General features: G+C 35.9%; 1 protein-coding gene across 2 annotated transcripts in view; it reads left to right on the top strand.

Annotated features, from left to right (window-relative positions):
* LOC118200983 (lysine-specific demethylase 4A-like) overlaps nt 1-26460 on the top strand; it is a 48625-nt gene that overhangs the window by 5042 nt on the left and 17123 nt on the right. Inside the window, exon 2 of one of the 2 annotated variants that reach the window (XM_035372981.2) lies at nt 23093-23219. The exons of the other annotated variant lie outside the window; for it this stretch is intronic. The gene's annotated coding sequence lies outside the window, so the exon portion shown is untranslated. The remainder of the gene's footprint in view (nt 1-23092; nt 23220-26460) is intronic. 2 annotated transcript variants of the gene reach the window in all.

Below are 26460 nucleotides of genomic sequence, written 5' to 3'. Positions count from 1 at the left end.
TAATTTCATCTGTCTCCAAGCATCTCCTGAGAAGGTCACACACATGTTCTGTGAGATTAGGTACAGATACCTTGCAGGTCAATCTCTCGGGCCTCACTTTTGTGAGTACAGGTGTGGCAATCACGAGGTACCCTAGCCCTTCAAGCCATCACTTTCTTGGTGAGACGGGGGTCACAATCCTGGGGCCCTTAGTGATCTTTCATCCCTTCCTTTTCATCTCTCCTTCTCTCTACTATTTTCATTTTTTTCTGCCCTTGTTTCTTTTTCAGAGGTTCGGGCTCAAAGTGGAATTCTGTCATATCCTTTGTTTATAGTTTCTCACGGAGAGAAAACCACGTATGCGTTTGCCGTGCGTTGTGACCCGTAAGGTTGGAAAGGAGGATCCTGGTAGTTGAGGGGCGAGGTACTGTCCTCAACACACTGCTTTGGCCGCTGCTTCAGATTGAAACGGGAGGCACTTAGTTGTCCCCACTAGTGTCAATTAGCTGGTCACTCGTCCTTAGGGTCAGTGGCTTGGGGATAAGCTATCGGGAGTTCCTGCTTTCGGGAGAGCTGACTGTGGGGGCTTTAGATTGCGTGTAGACCCGGTTAACCCTGGCGCGAACTTCTGCGTCCCCTTGTTGGACTCTGTGGTGGGAGGGGCTGCCGGGTTTGAATCTCTTTTTATTTCACTATGAACTCCTTAATTGAATCCTGTGTACCAGAACAAAAAATAAATTCTACAAAAAAATAAATAAAATAAAAACGTGCAAATGCTAATGAGAATGAAAGAAAATTGATACCTCGATTTGTTATAAATAACACAGCAGATGAAATTTAAAAAAAGTCACCTTTTTTATTACAAAAACTTATAAAGTCAGGTGCCGGAGAACCTAAAAATATCAAAATACTTCGCTCAGGTGATCTTCTAGTTGAAGCTGTATCTTCCAGCCAATCTGCAACCCTTCTCAGTTTAAACAAATAAGGAAATGTAAGTGTAACAGTATCACCTCACAAATCCTTAAATTATAGCCGTAGAGTAATATCAGAATTCGATCTTCTCTGCGTTTCAGAAGAAGAATTCGTGAGTGAACTCTCCCATCAAAATGTCTGTGCTGCAAGGTGAATCAAGGTGCTCGGAGAGAGTAAGTTGATAGGTACTAAAAACGTTATCCTGACCTTCAACACACCTGCCAAAAAGTGTAAAGGCCGGGTATCTTCGTTGCCCAGTAAGACCTTACATCCCAAACCCCACGTGCGTTGTGACCCGTAAGGTTGGAAAGGAGGATCCTGGTAGTTGAGGGGCGAGGTACTGTCCTCAACACACTGCTTTGGCCGCTGCTTCAGATTGAAACGGGAGGCACTTAGTTGTCCCCACTAGTGTCAATTAGCTGGTCACTCGTCCTTAGGGTCAGTGGCTTGGGGATAAGCTATCGGGAGTTCCTGCTTTCGGGAGAGCTGACTGTGGGGGCTTTAGATTGCGTGTAGACCCGGTTAACCCTGGCGCGAACTTCTGCGTCCCCTGGTTGGACTCTGTGGTGGGAGGGGCTGCCGGGTTTGAATCTCTTTTTATTTCACTATGAACTCCTTAATTGAATCCTGTGTACCAGAACAAAAAATAAATTCTACAAAAAAATAAATAAAATAAAAACGTGCAAATGCTAATGAGAATGAAAGAAAATTGATACCTCGATTTGTTATAAATAACACAGCAGATGAAATTTAAAAAAAGTCACCTTTTTTATTACAAAAACTTATAAAGTCAGGTGCCGGAGAACCTAAAAATATCAAAATACTTCGCTCAGGTGATCTTCTAGTCGAAGCTGTATCTTCCAGCCAATCTGCAACCCTTCTCAGTTTAAACAAATAAGGAAATGTAAGTGTAACAGTATCACCTCACAAATCCTTAAATTATAGCCGTGGAGTAATATCAGAATTCGATCTTCTCTGAGTTTCAGAAGAAGAATTTGTGAGTGAACTCTCCCATCAAAATGTCTGTGCTGCAAGGTGAATCAAGGTGCTCGGAGAGAGTAAGTTGATAGGTACTAAAAACGTTATCCTGACCTTCAACACACCTGAGTTGCCAAAAAGTGTAAAGGCCGGGTATCTTCGTTGCCCAGTAAGACCTTACATCCCAAACCCCACGTGCGTTGTGACCCGTAAGGTTGGAAAGGAGGATCCTGGTAGTTGAGGGGCGAGGTACTGTCCTCAACACACTGCTTTGGCCGCTGCTTCAGATTGAAACGGGAGGCACTTAGTTGTCTCCACTAGTGTCAATTAGCTGGTCATTCGTCCTTAGGGTCAATGGCTTGGGGATAAGCTATCGGGAGTTCCTGCTTTCGGGAGAGCTGACTGTGGGGGCTTTAGATTGCGTGTAGACCCGGTTAACCCTGGCGCGAACTTCTGCGTCCCCTTGTTGGACTCTGTGGTGGGAGGGGCTGCCGGGTTTGAATCTCTTTTTATTTCACTATGAACTCCTTAATTGAATCCTGTGTACCAGAACAAAAAATAAATTCTACAAAAAAATAAATAAAATAAAAACGTGCAAATGCTAATGAGAATGAAAGAAAATTGATACCTCGATTTGTTATAAATAACACAGCAGATGAAATTTAAAAAAAGTCACCTTTTTTATTACAAAAACTTATAAAGTCAGGTGCCGGAGAACCTAAAAATATCAAAATACTTCGCTCAGGTGATCTTCTAGTCGAAGCTGTATCTTCCAGCCAATCTGCAACCCTTCTCAGTTTAAACAAATAAGGAAATGTAAGTGTAACAGTATCACCTCACAAATCCTTAAATTATAGCCGTGGAGTAATATCAGAATTCGATCTTCTCTGCGTTTCAGAAGAAGAATTCGTGAGTGAACTCTCCCATCAAAATGTCTGTGCTGCAAGGTGAATCAAGGTGCTCGGAGAGAGTAAGTTGATAGGTACTAAAAACGTTATCCTGACCTTCAACACACCTGAGTTGCCAAAAAGTGTAAAGGCCGGGTATCTTCATTGCCCAGTAAGACCTTACATCCCAAACCCCATGCGATGTTTCCAGTGTCAACGCTTTGGCCACTCAAAAATGTCCTGTTGAGGCAAACCCACATGTGCTCGCTGCTCCGTGGAGGGCCATGACAGTGGTAATTGTAAAGCTGTGCCACTGTGTGTCAATTGTACGGGGGGAGTACACAGCATTCTCTCGCTCATGTCCTAAATGGAAAGCTGAGAAGGAAGTACAGTCCTTGAAAGTGACTAAAAACTTAACATATGCAGAAGCTTGAAAAATAATGGCTAATACACAGCCATGTTTAAATGTTTCATATGCTGATGCTGCAAATAAATTCAAAGTAGTAGGAGTCCAAATTAATCTAAGCAGTCCATGTTAAAAGACAAATAGTGAACGGGAAAATACCTCTAAAATAACAGTAATAGAGTATAATGCAGGAAATAACAAACTAACAAAAACTAGCGCTACTCAAAAAAAAGTAACAAGAACAATAAGCACCAAGAATAAGCCTTTAGAAACAATCCTGCATCATCAAGTAAACCAAAGCTACTGAAATAATCCGAAACTCCTGTTGTTAAGCATAGGAGTCAAACTGACAGTTCACTTGAAAGTTTGAGCTCTGATTTTGATGATATGGAAGTTGAAGCCGGACTTGAACTTCTGAGAAATCTGCTCCCTCGCCTGACAAAGAAGCAGCATCGGCGAAATAAAATCTCATAATGGCCATCCTTATGGAACTGTCGTGGTTTCCATCAGAGTCTCTTGAATGTTAAGAACATGATTGATGAGCATCAGCCAGTTTGCTTCCCTTTACAGGAGACACATCTCAAAGCTAAACTTGGGAGATTTTCATTAATGAGAAAGGACAATGTTGTAAGTGAACGCGTCTGTGGGGATGTAGGCCTTCTCACCTCACATGACTATCCACAAGCTGTCCTTCCGTTAGCAACATCCCTTCAAGCGGTAGCTATACAAGCTAATATTAAAGGATTAGTTTCTGTCATTTTCATATATCTACCTCCTAATGAAGCTGTCAATCAGACACAACTAAATGAGTTGATAGAACAACTGCCAGAGCCGTTTATTATCATCGGGGATTTTAACGGACATAGTCAATTATGGTGAAGTAGAGATACAAATCGTCAAGGTAGACAAATTGAGCAGTTGATCGAAGATCATTGCCTTTATCTTCTCAATAATGGTCAGGCTACCTACGTACTTTTAGTGTAGAAGATGATCCTCACAATAGTGATCACTTCCTGATATTTGTTACTTTTGCTAGGGAAGGAATGAGTCCCGTCGTAAGGCCCTCACACTTTATATTTGAAAGGGCAGCTGGGAGCTTTTCTCCTCTCTTGCGGAGCTCACGGAAGAAGTAGTAAACGATGTGCCGGTCAACGATGCAGTGAAAGCCATTACTGACATTATAATCCAAGCGGCTACAGCCTCTATACCTCTGACCTCAGCAAAACCTCCAAAGTACTCGAAACCGTGGTGGAATCAAGAATGCCAGAAAACTAAGACAGCAGAGAAAAGCTGGGGACGTTTTCGAAGATATCCCACACTACCAAATCTTATTGCTTTCAAAAAAGTTAGAGCAAACGCACGGAAAATACGACGGGAGAGTAAGAGGAATTTCTGGATATCTTATGTGTCTGGGATAACAGCCTCAACATCCAGTAAGCGAGTATGGGAAAGAGAAAAGCCTGTGGAATATACCGAGACTACTCACTTTCCATCCTGGAAAAAGGCGGCCGAACGATCAGCACAGAGGAAGAAATTGCAAACACCCTTGGTGAAACATCAGTTATTTCCCAACATTTCTTTCTGCTAAGCTACATGCTGAAAATATTCCCATTAAGTTCAACTCTGCCAACTCTGAGCCTTACAATTGCAAATTTTCCCTTTTTGAATTAAGAAGAGCTTTATTACAGACACATAAGTCTTGCCCTGGTCCAAGATGGCATCAGTTATAAAATGCTGAAGCATTTTTCCCATAAGTCACTGAATGCCCTTCTCACTTTGTGTAATCTGGTTTGGAAGGAACATAACTTTTCCAATGCATGGAAGATAGCTGTAGTCATTCCGATACCTAAGCCAGGAAAGATCCAAAGAATCCCACCAACTACAGACCCATCGCCCTTACCGGTTGCGTTTGCAAGCTTTTCGAAAAAATGGTAAACTGCCGCTTGGTCTATTATTTAGAAAAGAACAATGTAATATCCAAATATCAAAGTGGTTTTCGTAAAGGCAGAATGGCTGTTGATAATATGCTCCTTTTGGAAACCTCAATTCGTAAAGCCTTTGTCAAAAGAAACCACGTAGTCTGTGTTTTTCGACATAGAAAAGGCGTACGACAAAGCATGGAGACATGGGATTTTGCTTGATCTTCACACCACTGGATTACACGGCAACTTGCCAATATTTCTGCAAAACGTTTTGAAGGGTAGAATGTTTCAAGTTAGGATTGGTTCTGCTGTATCAGATGTATTATCTCAAGAAGAGGGTGTGTCTCAAGGTTGTATACTAAGTGTTACTTTGTTCAGTTTAAAAATCAACTTTGTTCTAAAAGAACTTCCTCCTACGGTTGCAGGTTTCTTATATGTTGATGCTCTTCACATTTGCTGTCATGGTGCAGACATGAGATACGTAGAGAGGCAATTGCAAATCGATCTTAATAAGATCCAGGAATGGTCAAGGAAAGGATTTAGTTTTTCTAAACAGAGGACTGTATGCATATACTTTTGCAGGAAGTGCAACCTCCATCCTGAGCCTGAGCTGTATCTTGAAGGATCACTGATTCCAGTGGAACCCAAAGTAAAACTTTTAAGAGTGATGTTCGACTGGAAATTAACTTTCCTTCCACACATCCTGTACCTAAGGAAGAAATGTTTTAGGAGACTGAACCTTTTGAAAGTCCTGACGAACACCTCCTGGGGTGCAGACCATACTTTGTTACTCCGGATCTATAGAGCACTTATACGCTCCAAACTAGATTATGGCTCAGTTGTCTATGGGTTTGCATGGCCTTCCATTTTAGTAAAATTAGATCCTGTTCATCATCAGGCCCTGCGTATATCTTCTGGTGCATTTAGAACATCTCCTGTCCAAAGTCTTTATGTTGACTGCCACGAACCGTCGCAGCAGTTAAGGCGTGAGCAATTGTCACTCTGCTACCATTTCAATGTGTTGTCACTTCCTGATCACCCAAACCAATGTTTCTTTCATTGATGACAGTTACAAGTTCTTGTTTCAGGCTAGACCATCCCATGTGCCTAACTTGGGGTTAATTCACTAAGATTTGGCTTCTAGATATTTTCCAACATTTAGGCAAGAAAGACACTAATGAGTCTGTGTACAAACAACTTTTTTCTGACCACAGGCGCAAATACTGTAGTTACATTCCCGTATACACGGATGCGTCAAAATCAGTAGGACATGTTGGTGCCTCCTTTGTTACTGAAGACCACATGGAGGGTAGAAGACTTCATGATGCCTGCTCCGTTTTCACCTCAGAATTAAATGCTGTTTATTATACACTTTCTTTTATTTCAAAGCTATGTCAAAGACATTTCATTATATATACAGACTCACTTAGTGTTTTGAAATCCTTAAATTCATATTACAATACTCAGAATTCCATTATGGTTTACATTTTAAACCTTAATCTTAAATTAAAAAGCCGTGGGACTGCATCTTGTACTGTTGGGTTCCAGGACACATAGGTATAAAAGGGAATGAGCTGGCAGATGTTACAGCTAAATCTGCAATTCATCTGACACATCACTTCGTCCCCTTTAGTGACATCCGAAAGTCATCAAAGACAGATTATTGATAAAATGGCAGCAACTCTGGGATGTCCAGCCAGAAAATAAACTGAGAAGGGTCAAACCAAAAATTGAATGTTGGGAGCCCACTAGGAACTGGAAGGAGGAAGTTTTGTTAACCCGTCTGAGAATTGGTTACTTGTGTATTACACACAGTTATTTATTAAAAGCTGAGAGTGAACCGGTGTGCCCAAACTGTTATTCAGTAATGTCAGTTAGCCATTTTTTAATAGAGTGTCCATATTTTAAAAATCTTCGTTTGAAACATTTTAAGAAAGGTGACTTGCCTCTTGATCATATAGTTAGGAAAGAGGTCAATTCAAATTTGTTTCTTTACCTGAAAGAGACAGGTATTTATTATTTAATTTAATTTGAGTCTGTTGTCCTGTCTTATTGTTTTTAATAGTATGCATTCTAATATATCCTATGTTTGATGGCTTAGTGTTTGTTTCGTACTTATTATGATAATTATATGAGATGTGTGTATTTGTTTATTTTAAGCATTGTATCATTGCATATCATTTTCATCATTATTTTTTATGCTAGTGTGATTTTGTCCGTTTGTTTTTATAAGTCTTTGTATTTAAGAATATTTGACGTGAGTTTCGGTGCATATAATCATTAAGGTTTTGCGCCAGCAAACCTACTACTACTACCTTGCAGGTCAAACCATGCATCAAAGGTTTTCACTCTATAGGGGCTATGCAGCAGCTACTATATAATAAAATGTAGCCTGGTCGTCCATGAATAGGAAGTCCAGACCCATAGTACCTCTAAACAGATGCCCACAAGGCAAGAGGACCTCGGTACAATAACAGACGCCAGTGACTGAAACCCCTTGTGAGATTTGGAACTCATTATGGCTGCCTAGGATGATCACCATACTTAACAAGAACTCCATCACCTAAGTTGTCCCTTTTGATGATGGAGGGATGATTGCATGTTCTCTTCTCTTTCCAAATGTGTATATGTCCAGATTTGCTTATCATACTAAATTTACTGATGTTTGTAAAGAGCACTTGCCCCATTCCTGTTATTTCAAATTCTTGTGTTCCCAGCACCATAAAAACTGGCATCTCCGAGGTTGTGCATATAAACCGCATTTGTGCAGCCTTCTGACCATGTTAAAACATCATATCAGATTATTGCATGTGCCTTGCAATATTTTCCATTGTCTGCCACCTGCCTTTTTTCTCTAATAGGACAGTATACATGGGGGACTGCTGAATACTTGAACAGCTGTTTCTGCCATTTGAAATGTTCGCCAGGTTCATGAAATGCTGTGAAAAATCCTGAATTCTCAACTACACTTGTCACACATCGACCTTATTCCAGCTTCCCAATGGCGCAGTCTCGAAAAGTCATCCTGATGGTGTTTTCTGGATTGCCTGTTGGCCATATTACATGGTAATAGCAGTTCAGCATTGTTTGAAAATACTGTACATTGTGCAGTAGATTTTCACAGATGAATCATGATTTCTTATTCATCATGTCAATGGTCATCTCAGGTTACACTGTCTTCCAGGCAAACAGTTGCTCCCCCCTGAACAGCAAGTCGTATGCAAGCAGGTGTAGCTATATTATGCTTTGGGGGATGTTCTTATAGGTGACTCTGGGACCTCCTTAGTTGTGGTAGAACAGACAATGAAAGCTATGGACTATCTGAACTGTGGATAAGTTGCATCCTTACATGGCATTTCTCTTCCCAACTGGAAATAGAATCTTCCAGCAGGACAAGGCCCCATGTCACAAGGCTTGAATTGTGTTGGGAGTGGTTGAGGAATATAAAGATGAATTCCAGTGAATGTCATTGCCACCTAACTCATCGGATCTTAACCCGATAAAGCACATTTGGGATGTCATGGAGCAACAGCTTAGAGCTCAATCTCTACCATGTCAGAATATCTCAACTTTGTATGACCACTGCTTAGACATTTGGTACAACTTGTCTCCAGTCATTTAAAGATCGTGGGCATCTATGCCAAAGTGAGTTGCAGCTGTTTTACGGGCCAAAGGTCGCACAACGCGTTATTGAGTAGGTGGCCATAATGTTTTGGCTCTTCCATGTATGTTCTGTAGTTACATTAGTTTAGTATTTAAAATGTACACTGGGGGAAAAAAGGAGGGACAGTTCTGTATCTCCCGTTCTACTTACTGTTTTAATTGACGAAATTCAACATGCGTTTTTTATGTCTCGAAAACGCGACTTAGGAATGTTAGTTCAATTTGATACATATATATCAATATCTCTTTTTGGAACTACTCTTGTATACACCCTTGTTTGATGACAAATTGATGAGAAATTCCATGGTGCCATATTACTATCTAAATTTTTTGTCTACATTTCGAACTTTAAGCCTAAAATGTCTCCAAAAACATGGTATTCGTACGTGCAAAAATCACATTTTGAACACACAATTCAAGCTAAAAATCTGAAACAAAAAATTTAGAAACACACACACAAAAAAAAAAAAAAAAAAAAAAAACGTAAAGTTTCTAACGAAAAATGTTTGACAAGAATCCATGTACACAGCGACCTGTTTTAACTTCACAGTCTATGCAGCGAAGGAATTCACGAACTACGCACACCTCGCTTAAATAAATTAACATAACAATAAATTTCAAAGAATACCATGTACACAGGGTTCTGTTTAAACTTAAAAGAAATCTACAAATTGCACAAGCTAGGCATTGCACACTAATCAACAAAATAAACTAAAATAAATTACAAATAATTCAAAAAACAACAATGACAGAAATTCATAATAAAAAAACAATGAACATAACATTCTGCAAAATAAAAACAATAAAATAAAATGCTCTTATTATAATGAGTGCTTCTTCGAACAGCAGAAATATCAAGAGCATACAAAATCCAGCATACATTTGTCAATAAAATTTCACCAGTCACACAATGTCTGTGAACAAAAGTGCCACGGTTTTGCTATATCACACATCTTCCTTGGATTCAAAATTTCGAAGGTAACAATAAAAACTTCCTTCAAAGTTAACTTACTACATGAAAACCACGATCCAAATCTTAAACTCCGCTGACAGCCACATACTTTACCAGCAACCATGTCTGCAAACCTACACAAGTCTGTCAGAAATGCCATCCTTCGTACGACTTCTCATATCAGCTCCGCATTTCGGACACACCAAACTCCGCTTTAGAAGTGCTGACTCCCATAGAAATTCCAAAAATACACTTCGATCCGCATAAACACACCCATGAACAAAAGACTCGTTAACAACTCCAATATTGTACCTTTTAATACTAAATTTACTTTGCACACAATCTAAAATACACGACTGAAATTTTCCCACCACGTCTTTCATTGCAACATTCCATTTCAAAACGCACACGACACGAACCAACGAGCAAATAAAACCACTGCAGTAAATGAATAAGTTTCAACATCAAAAAGGTTGCCGTACAAACAACATCGTCCTCAAAACCGTCGCAGAACACTCAATCACGCCAAAAACCTGCGCAGAACAAATTTTGCTACATTTGGCGACCTGAGGGCGTATATAAGAGTAGTATCCTCTTTTTTTTTTCTTAAACTTATTTGATTATTCCTTTCAGATTTAGAAATTTATTTTCATTCCAAATAAAATTCACCTATTTTTTATGATTTATTTTTAAATAATTTTTATAAATTTTTCAAAAAAAAAATTGAATTATAATTTGTAAAAGTTTGGCCATCTTAAAGTCGTCTTAAAGTAGATGTATTTCTAAGCATACCTGAAAAAACTTCAAGTTTTTATTCAAAATTTTCTAAGATACAAGTGAATTTATACTTTGGCGCGTTTTAAAATTTGCCGTATTTATTATAAGCGATAATAACGAAACTGTGGTTTACACACTTTGTTAAAATTATTTCAAAGTATGAACAATGACTTTTCTTCTGCGCGTGAACAATGAAGAAAAAGGAAAGGAAAATAGGTCTCTATAAATTAAGAAGTTCGCAAAGTGAATTATTCTTTTCGCAAACTGAAAATTGACAGAGATAAATTTTTAAATTTTTCCATAAATTTCTCACCAAATATTACAAAATTTAATATCTAGGCATAGTTTGAGTCTAGAATCGAAATGTGAAAAAAAAATTGGTATGTTATTTTGGAAAAAGTCCGATTTTGTGTCAGAATACTGATGTTAGAACAAAGCTGTATATAAATTTAATATATATCCTAAGTCGCACTTTCGAGACATGGAAAACGCAATTTGATTTTCGTCAATTGACGCAGTGGAGTGGTAGATCTAGAACTGTCTCATTTTTTCTTTTTTTGTGCAGTGTACCTGTATTCTTAGTTATAAATAATTAAAATCTAGCTGTTAGTAGACAGCATATTATGTTAATAATACGATAATGTTTTTCTTGATCAGCAAAAATCATTTAATGATTAAAAGAAAAGTAATTATCGAGTTACGTAGAATGGTGAGATACTGGAAGTTTGTGGGAGTCTATTGTATTATACAATTAAAAAAGAATGATAGAAATTAGACAATTATTTTTAAAATATCTATTATCATATCAAATTGGAAGAGAAGCACATCAATATAAAATTTATAATTATGTCAAAAGAGCAATCTTGGATTAGATTGAATTTTGAATATAATATAATTATCGATTTTAATGGCAGCCAAACATAAGTTTGTGGTGATGGCGATAAGGAGCGCGCCTTGCGCCCTCCGATAAGTGTGGCAACCCTAGAGGAGAAGTTTTCTTACGATTAGCGAGCAGAGCGAAACAGGCAGGCTGTCGGGCAGTGTGCGCGAAGTTCCTAAATAAAGCTTAATTTTTATTGTGCACTATGTCTTGTTAATATTATATTAATGCAGTAAGAACATAATCTGTGATATGGAATTTGAGGATTGGTGGTAAAAACATAACAGGAAAACTCCATAATGGTAACCCGGACTGTGTTGAATCCTATGAACAGTTCTCAAGCACTTTTGGTTTTGACTACAAGCCATCACTCAAGATCTCCAAACCAGAAGTAATGGATTACATCGGTTTTCGTCCTCCGGATCACAGATGAGTAGTAATTATAGATCATTTTATAATTCTGTTTCCTACTTATCATTTAATTTCATTTTCTTTAGTTAAATTTTTGCTTTTATTTTGGCTTAAAAACCTTGCACAATGTCTGATGTTCATGCCGTCCAAATTCCGGTTTATAACTGATCAGACCCATCCTTATGGTTTATTATGTGTGAAAGTACTTTTGCTCTTGCCACCCCCAAACCTATCACAGAATCCATTACTAAATATAATTATGTAGTTTCTCATCTTCCTCCAGATATCGCATCACTAGTACGGGATTTACTTATGAAACCAGACCCTATTGATCCATATGCAAAGCTTAAAACTGAGTTAATAAATCGTGCAGGAGAATCTTCTCAGCAAGAAATTCGCCAATTATTATCTGGAGAAGAATTAGGCTCTCGAAAACCTTCCGATTTGCTTAGAAATATGAAACGTCGAGCAGAATCTTTAAATGTCCCTGATAACTTAATGTTAGAATTATTCCTTCAACGTTTGCCTTCGACTGTTCAGTCTATTTTGGCAGCGGTTTCCAATTTAACTGTAGATAAAGCTGCAGAAATTGCCGACAGAATTTTAGAAGTAAATCCAACCCCAGGGACTTGTGCCGTTTCTCGCACAGTCGATCAGTCTCTTGAGGATAAATTATTTAAACAAATAGAAAAATTAAACGTATTGATCGCATTTCTCTTTCTCGTGGTCGCTCGCCAAATCGCGGAGATCGCAATAAGGAAAGAAGCAATTCCAAAAGGAGAGATTATTCTGTTTGCTGGTATCATAGACGTTTTGGGAAAAAGTGTAGAGATGACAAATGTACAAAACCTTGTTCATGGCAGGGAAACGAAACCAGCAAAGAATAGAGGCGACTTATTCTTTGCCTCAAGTTTCACGTCGCCTGTTCGTTCGTGACCGTAGAACAAACCTTTCATTCTTGGTCGATACCGGCTCTGACGTGTCCTTACTTCCAGCAAATAATTCTCAAAAACGGAATTCATCCCAACAAACACTTTTCGCTGCTAATTCTTCTACTATTCATGTTTATGGTCAAAAAACACTTTCTTTGGATTTCAAATTAAGACGACAGTTTACATGGACTTTTCTTATAGCAAATGTTAGTACACCCATTCTTGGAGCAGATTTTCTCCATTTCTTTGAATTGGTGCCTGATCTCAGAAACAAATGTCTCAAAGATTTAAAAATGCATTTTAAAACCGTCGGTTGCGTGAAAAATGCAAGCATTTATTCAGTAAAAACTGTATTTAGTGATACACCATATCACAAAATTTTAAAAGAATTTCCTTCAGTTACTAGATTACCAGATCCTAACCAACCTGTTAAACATAACACACCGTTCATTATATCATAACTAAAGGTCCACCTGTGGTTGCAAAACCTCGTCGGTTAGCTCCAGATCGCTTAAAAATAGCAAAACAAGAATTTCAAACAATGATGCAATTGGGGCATTTGAGACCTTCGAGCAGCAATTATGCATCCCCACTTCACATGGTTCCAAAAAAGGGAAGTCTGGAATGGAGACCTGTAAGAGATTATCGAGCATTGAACGCTCAAACAATAAAAGACAAATACCCTATTCCATGCTTAGCCGATTTTACTGCTGCATTGCACGGTACTAAAATTTTTAGTCATGTCGACCTGATTAAGGCATACCATCAAATACCAATTAACCCAGCCGACATCCACAAAAACCGCCATATGCACACCATTCGGTTTATTCGAAAGTACCCGTATGCAATTCGGCTTATGCAATGCATCTGCGACTTTTCAACGTTTTATAGATGAAGTCACGCGGGATTTAGAAGGCATTTACGCTTTCGTCGATGACTTGCTCATAGCCTCTAAAGATTCTGAGGAACATTGCAGGCATTTGAAAGCTTTATTTTCCAAACTTCAGAAATATGGACTTTGCATAAATGTTTCAAAATGCACCTTTGGTCAAACGTCTATTGATTTCTTAGGTTTTCACCTTAGTGAAAACGGAATTGAACCTCTTCCTGACAAAGTCAAATGTATTTTAGAATTTCCTCAACCTACCACTCTCACTCAGCTTCGCCGATTTTTAGGCATGTTTAACTTTTATAGATGTTTCATACCTAAAGCAGCACATATTCTTTCCCCTTTAATAAAATTGTTAGAAGGCTATATTAATAAAAAGAAATCTCGTTCTCGTGTTCAGGATTCATCCCCACAATTAAATTGGAACGAGAATGCTGAACAAGCCTTTATTGCTGCCAAAAATGCCATTGCTCAGGCTACCCTTTTGAGACCCGGAGCCCAGCTAAGCATCTGGGTAGATGCCTCAGACGTCGCAATAGGCGGCACACTTATGCAGTTGTCTCAACAAACATGGGAACCTATAGCATTTTTCTCTATGAAACTCAGTAAAAGTCAACAGAAATGGTCCGCGTACGATAGGGAATTATTTTCTATTTATTCTGCAATTAAGAAATTCCGACACATGTTAGAGGGCAGAAATTTTATAATTTATACGGATCAAAAACCGTTAATATACGCTTTTAAACAGAACCCTCATAAATGTTCACCTCGACAATTGCGACATTTAGATTTTATTTCTCAGTACTCTACTGATATTAGGCATGTGCAAGGTTCAAAAAACGTCGTTGCTGACGCTCTTTCAAGAATCGAAATTGATTCCATAACAAAATCTCCATTTTTGGATTTTAAAAAATTTTCGGAAGCTCAACGGCATGCTCCGGAGGTACAAGACCTTCTCAAAAATAACACATCATCTTTGAAACTGGAATTTAAACCGTGCCAATATTCTGATGGTAATATTCTGTGTGACATATCAACAGACATTCCTCGTCCATTTGTTCCAAATTCCTTTCGCAGACTCATCTTTAATCATCTGCATAATCTGTCACATCCAGGAATTGCAGCTACTACGAAGCTTATTTGTTCTCGTTATGTATGGCCCGATATGAAACGTCACATCAAAAATTGGGTGAAATCCTGTGAATCTTGCCAAAAATCGAAAATTACTAGGCATACTAAAGCACCACTGGGCACATTCTCTCTTCCTGATGCACGTTTTTCAGAAATCCATATGGATATCGTCGGACCGTTACCTCCATCAGAAGGCAATGTGTACCTTTTGACTTTAATAGATAGATTCTCCAGATGGCCTGAAGCCATTCCCATCCCGGATATGAAAACGGAAACCATTTGCAGAGCCATCTTCAACTGTTGGATATCTCGTTTTGGCTGCCCATCGATCATAACAACAGACCAAGGTTCTCAAATGAGATCCGCACTTTTTGCAGAATTCATGCGCATTTTGGGTACGAACAGAATCACAACAACAGCCTATCATCCAATGTCAAACGGCATTGTTGAACGATTTCATCGACATTTAAAATCTTCTCTCAAGGCTCACGAGACCAATAACTGGACTGAAACACTACCAGTTGTTATGCTTGGTATTCGGACAGCCGTAAAGGAAGATCTACAGTCATCTTGTGCTGAACTGGTGTACGGCACAACTCTCAAGCTGCCTAGTGATATGATAACGTCATCTAAGATATCTCCGTATGACACACAATTTATCACGAATCTTAGGCATAGAATGCAACAGTTGAATCCAATAGCAACATCTGCACATTGCCAAGAAAAATGTTACGTAAGTGCTACCTTAAAGTCGTGTACGCATGTATACTTACGTGTCGATCGAGTAAAGCCACCTCTGTGCCAACCATACACAGGTCCGAATAAAGTCCTTTCTAGAACGGACAAAACTTTCACAATAGATGTTAACGGTCTGAAATCTACTGTGTCTATAGACCGTGTGAAACCAGCCTATTTGCTTTCGGACTCTAATTTGCCTGAACTAAAAACAAATAAAGACTTAAAGACAGTTCAGCAGAATAAATCTGCAAACGAACTCTCTAAGACACAAACTGTCAGCAGATCGGGAAGACATGTTCACTTCCCTAAGAAACTTGCTTCTTACATAACAATTTAAAACACTTTTTTAAAATTCATATCTTAACATATTTCTTGTTATTTCATGTTTATTATATGTGTCAATACCTTGTTATATATTGAATTGCATTTTGATCTTTTCTAATTTTATATTCTAATTTTGTAATCATAAAAAAAATACCCGACAGCACGGATACTCTGAGATAATTTCATAACCTATGTCGTTCCTTTGAATAGCCATTAAAGGAACTGGGGGGAAACTCTGTGGTGATGGCGATAAGGAGCGCGCCTTGCGCCCTCCGATAAGTGTGGCAACCCTAGAGGAGAAGTTTTCTTACGATTAGCGAGCAGAGCGAAACAGGCAGGCTGTCGGGCAGTGTGCGCGAAGTTCCTAAATAAAGCTTAATTTTTATTGTGCACTATGTCTTGTTAATATTATATTAATGCAGTAAGAACATAATCTGTGATATGGAATTTGAGGATTGGTGGTAAAAACATAACAGGAAATAACCATAAGTTCTTCCTCTTTAGCTGCAGAAAAAAAAGAAAAAATTGACATATATCTGGTTATAATGAAAGTTTTTTGCCAAAAAATGTTCTTAATAAAGCTAGAAAAAAACCATGAAAGCTGTATCTTTAGTGCAGTTAGTAATTACCACCCAAATCTATGATTCTCTGCCAATGTTTTGGTAGGTTTTCTAAGCCTTTGGCCCAGAAACCGGTGGCTGTGAATCCAAAAACAGTTCAGCGTCATTTCAGACATCCTGTGCAGAATGGAAGATAGCACAGCAAGAATTAGCTCCAGGTGTGAAAAAGGTAGAAGTCCGAAAGAGCAATGTCGGGGCTATATGCTGGGTGTGGCAAAAGATCCCATTTGAGTCCATACAGAGCTCAGCCGGATGAATGCCCAGACGTGTATGGTCTTGCATTATATGGATGCACATTACCTTTTAAAGCTAGAACTCAGTTCAACGTTTTCCTTGATAGCAGCATCAATATGAACTAGCATCTCGCTGCAACCATATTGTCGAGTGTTTTACCTTTTTCCAGATACTCTTTGTGGATATTACAATTGCATTCCCATCAGATACAAAGCATAATCTTTTTGTTAGTCAAATTGCGCTTTGCTACGCTGCTGATGGGCTTATTGAGTGCAGACCAACTCCCTTTTCGACCTGTATTATTCAAGTAAATCTCCTTTTCATCACAAGTGACGATCCAGTCCAGAATTTTGTCCATACATTGATATTTGAGCAGACTGGTGCAGGCTCGAACACATCTGTCCTTACGTGCTTGAGTCAGCTTATGTGGCACCCAGTGATTGAACTTGTATGTCACGTTTATGCAATGCGTAGCATGACTAATGGACATGACACTAACTTCTAACTCCTTAACTTCAAGCACTCGTGTGGTTGCATACTGATCTTCTTTTACAAAGTTCTCTCAGGTGAGCCTCATCAACATCAGTAGCCCGGCCAGAATGCTCTGCTTTTTGAATGTAATAGTCTTTGTTTTTAAACTTTCTGTAGCAAACCTTTACAGTGTCATATGATACAACATTAGAACCTAAAACTATATAGACATGATTTGCTGACATTCTATAACTGACTTTTTATAACAGAACTGTATTATGGTTCTAATCTGGTAGTATTAATAGTTTCATTTCAGATACCTTGTATTTAATGATAATGATATTTTTTTTCCCCTAAAGGTTTCTTTCTTTCAAATGTCAAAAATCATTTACCAAAATATGATTAAACATGGCAATGCGAATTGTTTGTGCAGGCATACTGATCTTCTTCCACAAGCTTTCGCAGACGGTCCTCATCAGCCAACCAGAGCACTTTGCTTCTTGAATATCAAAGTCCTTGTTTTTGAACTTTTGGTATCAAACCTTCACAGTGTCATGCGATGCAGCATTAGTACCTAAAGTTGTACACATGATTTGGTGACATTCAGTAGCTGACTTTTTGCAACAGAACTGGAAGTAAATTATGGTTCTAATCTGAAAGCGTGATAGTTCAATTTCACAACACAGTGTTCTAAAGCAAGTCTCTTTCTTTCAAATGCCAAAACTCGTTTGACAAAGTATGATTAAACATGCCAGCATGAACTATTTGCACAGACAATATTTGAGATGATAGGAAACTTTCGTTAAAACACAATATTTTTATTTGTTGAATTTGCAACTTGCAGAAAAGAAGGGAAAAATATTATAGTCTAGTAAATTTTGCTTCTGTGGTGAAAGAGAACATACTTCTTTCACAGTACTTTTGACATATTGTTAAGTATTCAGAAGAACATATGTAATACGGAATTTTCAAATTTGCAAATAAATGCTATTGCACATAAAGTCAAGTAAGCAAAATAGCAGATGGTAAAAATGCAAAAGTAAATTTTACTGTTACCAAAAAAGGAGAAAAAAAATCTTTAAACTTTTCCTTAATATTTTTTATAAATTTTAAAAATAGTATTTAATATATTATTAATAAGTTATTACACATCATTAATAAAAGTAAGGATGTAACAATTCCATGTGAATAATTATCAGTAAAAAGTTTATTTGAAAATTTTCATTAAGATTGTAGTGAAATGTTTAAATAACGGTGTTATATCAGTTGTAAAAAATACTGCAAATTTCAGATTATGCATATTGGCATATATTGTTTTATATATTGATAAACCATTGGTTCTCAACGGGGGCAGTAAGAGGATGCTGAGGGGCAGTGAACTTGTTTTGGGCTGTATGGGGCCGATGATCATGTTTTGGTGTTCGAACTTAATTTTAAAACTCCCGAAAAATTTATTAAATCAATTATCCAGTTTGCATGATTTGTAACAGCAATAAAACAAACTTTGAGAACTGCTTCTAAGCATGTGAGGCGAATTTATAGTATAGCTAGGATGACCTTGAAGAACTCAACACTATGGTTTTTTTACGATTTCAACTAGCACAGCGCATGCGTCAGCTATTTCCGCACACCATTAATCGCAGTGCATATGTTGAGCATCCTTTCAATATGAATGTTGGATTTGACCCGTGTTTCTTGTTTTGTTTTCTTTCACTTCATTTTTGTTTCTTTTCTCTCAGTTTTGATTTACTTTCATTGTTTATTTGGCCAGTCGCCTAGTTAATTGCACTTATTAGTTCTTTATCCTGATCATGAATTATTAATGTTGAGAATTAATAATTATCTTTCCCTTATCATATTTTGCTGCTTTTCCAACCATGTTGGTTAATAAAAAGTATCATCAATACAGTACCACGTACTTGAAGTTTGGATTCGTTCCTTCGCCATTCAGGTGGGTCGGGCTGTATTCCTCTTATTTGTAACTGCCCATGTGTTTACTTTGTTACAAGGTGTGATCTAATGAAGCAATGAAGCCATCTCGTCTGCAGGAGCATCTGCAAAAAATTCATCCTGACAAACAAAATAAAGATTTGTCGTTTTTCACGAACATCAGGGATAGTTCCTGAAAACATCGTTTGTCTCAGGCTTACTAGTCATCAAAACAACGCGAGTGGGTTTTTTACAAAAACTGGTTTTCAAATTCAATACTTCCAAAAAACCGGTTTTCAAATTTTTTTCAAAAAAAAAAAGGGGGGGGGGGAAATATTTTATTTAATTTAAATAAATAACAAAAAACAATATCAATAAAGTCAAAATGTAAAAAAAATAAGAATTGCATATACATATTACTTACACAAAATAATGAAAACTCAAACAAAAATTTCAAATAATATTTATATTATTTTCACTAATTTTAATTTCTCCTAAGAAAATAGGATTTTAGAAAACATAAAATATCCACTGAATGGTGGCCAAGTCTCGTTCTTATTTTGGACACAATGTTGCTTGAAATTGAGAATACTCGTTCACTAGCTACTGAACTACTCATTAGTTTTATCATTTTCAGGGTATCAAATAACAAATCTCTAAGTTTAGGATATTGAGCTTCATTCCTCATATAAAGAAGAACCAATGTCATTCAATGCTAAAACAACATATTCTTTTACTGCCAGAAATCTTCCAATCATATCATCCATACTATTTAACCTCTATTTAACCTTGTTTTGCAGTCAAGAATTTAATTCCTTTCCTTTTTTTTTTTTTTTTTTTTTTGATGTAATTTTGAAGAATGGTGTTTCTTACTGGAGATTTTTAAAGAACTTCCAAATTTTTTAAATTTGGGAAACTGATTGTTTGTAATAACCAGACAAAATAGGAATAGAATGTTCTCGGTTACAAACATAATAAAGATAATCATCGTCATAACCATTATATTCGTATTCATCTTCCGAATTCTAACTTGAAGCATTTATTTCGGCTTCAGCCATTTTTGTATGTGTATATGACACATCAGTAACTGCTAAGTAGATGATGTGTGAATAGTATAGTTGATTAATTATAGATGATAATTTGCTAAATTTTTTCATAACAGCAGGTCCATCATTTGTTGCTGCAACTATGTTATCATTTGTTGCTGCAACTATGTTACAGTTTCTAGATTTAAGTTGAAATTTTGCTGCCAGTTGCATAGAATGAACAGCAAATGAAATATGTTTAAAATTAATTTTTACATAATAATATCAATTCTTTAAACCGGTTTTCTTAATGAATTCTTAATGAAGAAAACCGGTTTTCAAATGTGATAAATTTACTTTAAAAACTGTTTTTTTAAAACCAAGTTTGAAAACTTGTCGAACCCCAAATGCAAGGATGGTGATAGCCGCTTATAATATATCAAAATTAATTGCTAAATCGGGGAAGCAAAGAGTTGGTACTGCCGGATGTTAAGGAAGTTTTAGAAAAGGTTTTCTACCATCCAGCCACATTCAATATTATAAAAAATGTCCCATTAAACAGTGATACAGTGTGACAACGAATTGATGAGATGGCTGAAGATGAAGCTTCCTTTTGCAAACATTTGAAACGCACCGAATTTTCTCTTCAGATCGATAAAGCAACCTTGCCAAGTGGGTTCTGCAATGTTTTCAATTCTGTACTTGAGTTCCTCGAAGAAAAAGATGTAGCTCTGAAAGACAGATTGCTACAATTTAAGATTGATATTGCTTACATGACTGATTTATTCAGGCAGTTCAATGGTATTAATTAGCAGCTTCAAGGCGAACTCAATTTGATCCCCCCAAAATCTGTTATTTCTGCCTTCCTAAAAAAATCTCACTTCGTGGAAGCAGAATTTTGGTTGCAATGAATTCAGCCAGTTTCCGATCTTGTCAGATCTGCATTAAGAGCAGTGAAATCCCATTCGATGAAACACAAGTTTACTCTCAACACCTTGAGTCTTTGCACAAGGTCTTTTTTCAGCGTTTTGAGGATATTTTGTCTCTGGAAGTCCCTCAATGGATCATGAACCCTTTTATGAATAATGAGAAAGCAGAGGTTCAGATTGAGGAGAACTATTCGAACTTTCAAGTAATGAAACTTTGACGAGCAGCTTCCAGAATGGTGATCGTCTCGCAGAATTTCGGCTTCAAAGTAGCAGCAGTCACCTCTACCCAGGATTGTGGACTATAATAAAAAAAAATTAATTGCCTTGCCTTCCTCCTACCTTGTCGAGTGACGATTCAGTGCTGTGACTGATCTATTTACAAAAAATAGAAGTTGACTCTAAATCGTGGAAATCGGAAACTTGCGCTGTCATCTTTCTAAAAATATTGAACCGGATATTCAGAAACTGGCTCTGAAACATCAAGCACAAACATCCCATTGATCATACTTGATTTTTTCATTGATATTACTTGTTTAGTTTATTTTTTGGTGTTCTTTTTTAATTATTTAATTAAGAATAAAGAATTTTTTAAACATGAAAGAGCGTTTAACAATTTTTTTTTTTTTTTTTTTATATATTAGTCATTTCAGTTTTAATCAAAGGAATGCAATTTACCTTCCAAGGCAAAAACTATCAAGTTAGAGAAACAAATTTGGTGTGTAATTCTGAAAAAAATTATTTTCAATTTTTGCCTTTTATAATTCAGAAACTCCTTTTTCCCATACCCTAAATTACAGGATTTTCACATAGAGGGCTTTGAAAAATTTTTCGCTCCTTAGGCGGGGAGCAGCTTTAAAAAGGTTGAGAATCACTGATATTAACTAATGTATATCTCTAAAAATTTTGATTAAAAAATCCTCTAAGTTTTTGCTGATATGGCTAGTAATTTGTGTACTTTAAAATGATGGTAAAATTTTTATAAATTATAATTCAAATTTGTTCAAAAAATTTATACAGATTATTTAAAAATATGGATTTTTAAAATAAACCAAAACTGTGTAAAAATTTTAATTGGATTAAACTGAAGTTTTGAATTATGGAAAAAGTCATCAAGTTTAATTTAAAAAATGATAATATTAAATATAAAAATTAAATCTAACACATATCCTAAATCACTTTTTCAACACAAAAAAACGCAAATTTAATTTTGCGGATTGGTTGACTAGAATGGAAGTTAAACTGACCCTTCTCCCCCCTTTTTTGTGAGGCTCTGTATAAATCTTAGAAATTTGTTAATGATTTTGTTTTGTGAAAACAAAAGAAAAATGATATCTGCATTCTTGTAGTAATTATTATTTCGACTGAAGTATGAATAATTATTATATTTTATTTTCTTTATGAAAATCATTCGATATATTATTTTACTATGATTAAAAATACTTGTCCTATGTAATATTACATTCTTTATAAGAATGCGTCTTTTCTTTCTGCCTGGAATGAAACACCTGGGCTCAACTCTGGTGGTAGTATTTATCTTGGACTTGGTTGGGCAATATTGGTTGAATGCCTCAAGGTCCACCTAGCTTAAGATGACTGTTTATTAAATGTCTAAAAGCATCTATATTGTATTGTGAGAGAATGCTCTAAGTACTTGTGAAAGTGGAAGTTGTAAAGAAATAATTAACATGCTTTTTCTATGTGAATTTTGAAGCAAAAATCTTTAAAATTGTAATAAAATTGGGAGTTTTTTTTAAAAAAAAGCATAAATATATCACAAAGTTATTTCTATATGGGGAAGTAATTCTTTTAGTTACTCATTTAAAATTTCGCTTCCTTCTGGTTAAGAACATTTGATTTGTCATCAAAGTATAAAAATTGCACTATAAAATATAAGACCATAAAGCTGGCTTGTATCATAAATTAAGGATCAGCTTTATATGTTGATTGGATAGTTTATTTTATGTAATTTTTTAATATACTTTTTTAAATTTCAGGCAACTATATAAAAATCTAAATTTGACTGAAATTTTAAATCTGTTTTAGACTTTGACAATCGGCTGACAGTTGTCTTTGATCATTTCACGCAAATTTGATGCAGAATAATTGGATATGTGTAATAAACCTTCTCTTGTGTATCCTGCCACTTGAAGACTGATGTATTAAATTTTAGGTTTGTAATATTTTATATTTGATTATATGACGTTTCCTTTTCTATAGAGCTGAGTGCTAAGACAAATGAAATTTGTTTTAGATTTTACTTTTTGCGAAGAGGCATGGGTTTTATTATTGTGATAGAAGATCTTCTTTTATTTAATAAGCGAGAAGTTGAAATTTTATGGAAAGTAGTAAGAAAGATCAAACACCAAGTTTTGCAGACTCATATAAATAGTAGTAGATAAATTAAGTTTTACAGATGAAAGTGTATTTGTGTTTTGATGCATTTTTTAAATGCAAGTCAGTTCTCTCCCTCATGGAAAATTGCTCACTTTGTCCTGTTTTCTAAACGTTGGAAAAGTTTCTAAAATCCTTCTACATATTGCCTAGCTTGCCTTGTGCAAGACCTTTGCAAGAAATTTTTTTTGAAAAAAGTTAGATTAATGCATTCTGGTACTTTCTGACTATTCATACCTTGAAATTCCGCAGGTTGTAGAACTACAGTATTGTTTAGGGCCAATTTTTGAGTATATGCGTAATAATAGCCAATTCATGCATATGTATAACATGCACATGTTTGAGGGCATTTGGATTTATATGCTTTCTATTTAATCAGCTTTTCGCTGAGCAACATTCACTTGCTGTAAAAATATAAATATTGGCCACATAGATTTTTAATTTTTCCTTTTCTTGTTTGTTAGAAATGCTTATTTATAAACAGATATGTACATATGCTGTGAAATTAGCTGAATAAACATTTATTGCCAATTCACAAAGTGGCATAGAAACATTTCATGGGATGTGGTTAATCAGAAAGTACTGTATTCTTTCAATCAAAAAATGGTACTTACGTACTATGATGACTACCTATATATCTCACCAAAACTGGCGACCCTTGTAGGTTATACAGGTTAACTGTAACATAGGTACTAAAATAAAGAGTATTATCTCGCACTTGCTATTACCACACTTTTTTTTTGCTACATTTATGTGGATTATTGCATTTAGGTTAAACCCGTGAAACTTTTTGTGATTATTTTTTTTCCCAATGGATATCAACATTTTCCAACTTCCTACAAATGAAGAAGTGATAGAATTTTATTCAAAGAACGCGCTTGTAAAAACTGCAATGATATTAAGTTTTATAATTCAGGATTTTATTGGAGATGCAATGTCAAAAATTGTCAACAAAATTTTGGTGTCTCAACTAGTCCGTGGTTTGAAAACAGTCCTATTGAATTTTTAAAAGCTTTAAGGTTTATTTAATTTTGGGGGCATATAAACAGTCATCCATTAAATAGTGCAAACATCAGTTAGATTTATCCGATAAGACTGTTGTTGATTGAAATAATTATATGCAGGAAGAGTGTGTGAAGGATTTGGAGGATAATCGAAATATTAAAATTAGAGGGCCCGGAATGATTGTCGAAATTGACGAAAGCCTTTTTACGTGTCGAAAGAATTATCAAGGTTGTAAGCCACAGCAGTGGGTCTTCGGTGGAATTTGCCGGGAGACCAAAAAAAAAAAAAAAAAAAAAAAAAATATTTCTAGTTGGAGTTCCAGACGAAAGGCAACAACATTAATGCATGAAATCTAAAATAATATTGCTGAAGGCTCAACAATAATGTCAGATTTGTGGCCTGGATATCAAACAGAGGAGCTCATTGTTGCCAGTTTTGAACATTTTAAGGTGAATTATCGATACAATTTAGTTGATCCATCTACGCAGACTCGTACTCAACTTGTTGAAAGGATGTGTGGGTTCCACAAAATGGAGGAACAAGTGACAACATGGGACAAGCCGCCATCATTTGGATACCTATTTAGCTGAATTTATTTGGCGGAAAGAACAAAAAACACCTTTCGATGCTATTTTGAAAGCTATTTCCCGCCACTTTCCTTACCAATAATTTCAACGTTTTCTTTTAATCAGTTTTAAGTAAGTTTTTAATTTTTTTTAAATTCGTATTAATTATGTAATTTATATATATATATATATATATATTCGGGATTGTTGATTTTTAAGTTTTTGTTTCGTTATAATTAGGGCTTTTATTTTCAAAAGATTTTATAAACATAAACCAAAAAACGGGAATGAAAATTTTTATCGGCAAATGTTGCCAAGGTAATCTTCATAGTACGCAAGTACCCAAAAAATTGCTAAAGAATTTATAGTTTGGTCTACTCCTGGGCAGAGTATTTCAGACAAAATGTAAAATGTGATGGAACATATAAAGTGAAAAATACTTGGGAACATAATGTATAACTTCTTTTGATGTTAAATCTAAATTTGATTCTGTTAGGTGGTTTGGTCATAATCAGCAGACTGATTGAACTTGATCACCTTAAAATTATAATAGTATACTTGAAAGTTCTTTATTGGGGTGAAAAATGTTATAAAAATTAGTCTTATAATTAAGCACTACATGGAGCAAGTTTAAGCAGATGGCAAGTTAACCCATTTGCATAATTCAAAAAGTGGAAAATCGGCCTGTATCATCAAAATTTTTGTATTATATAAAGATTGGAAATATTTCAAAATGATGAAAAGCAAAAAACAAAAAATGGTGAAATCAAAACAAAAAATGAACAAATGAAAAATGGTGAAAAAATTTCAAAATGATGAAAAGCACAAAGAATATATAATTTTATTTAGCTCAGTGAGGTTATATACATTGAAAATAATTTGAGGTATTAAATTTAACGGTTTGACATAGTATGATAATACTTGAAATGGTTCAACACATATAGCCACATTTCGGCTATCATACTGATAAAATGAATCATTTCTCTCTTTTTGTTTTGATAAACAGACTACACAATGTTTATGAGTTTTCCATAATGAAGTTTTTTTTAATGGGTGTTAGAAATAGTTGGCCTGTAAATCTTGCTGGTTATGATGGACATGTAAGTTTCTGTATTGCTGGTATTTTGTGTTTTCTTTTGTTCAGTTATTTCTTCTATTAATTTTTGCACTGTATCGTGATGAATAGTTTTTAAAATAATGTAACTGTTTAAAAGGATCGTGTCAAGGCAATAATGTTTTTATTTTATTTTATTTATTTATTTGTAAACTTTCTGAAGTCATCACGTAACAGGCTCAGAATTTGATCTCTTCCATTAATTCAACCCATGTTTTTATTTGTAATCCGACACTACTGCTGGCTTTACAATGTTTTCTTTGAGTTTTGTAATTTTTGTCTGTAATCCGGACGTCCATTATCCGGAATTATCTATAATCCGGACCTCAAAGCTG

This window comes from Stegodyphus dumicola, chromosome 2 (assembly GCF_044657685.1).
Source record: "Stegodyphus dumicola isolate Sdum_Otavi_A_Nest chromosome 2, ASM4465768v1".
NCBI classification, from domain to species: Eukaryota; Metazoa; Arthropoda; class Arachnida; order Araneae; family Eresidae; genus Stegodyphus; species Stegodyphus dumicola.
This window is presented reverse-complemented; position numbering and strand designations above follow the sequence as displayed.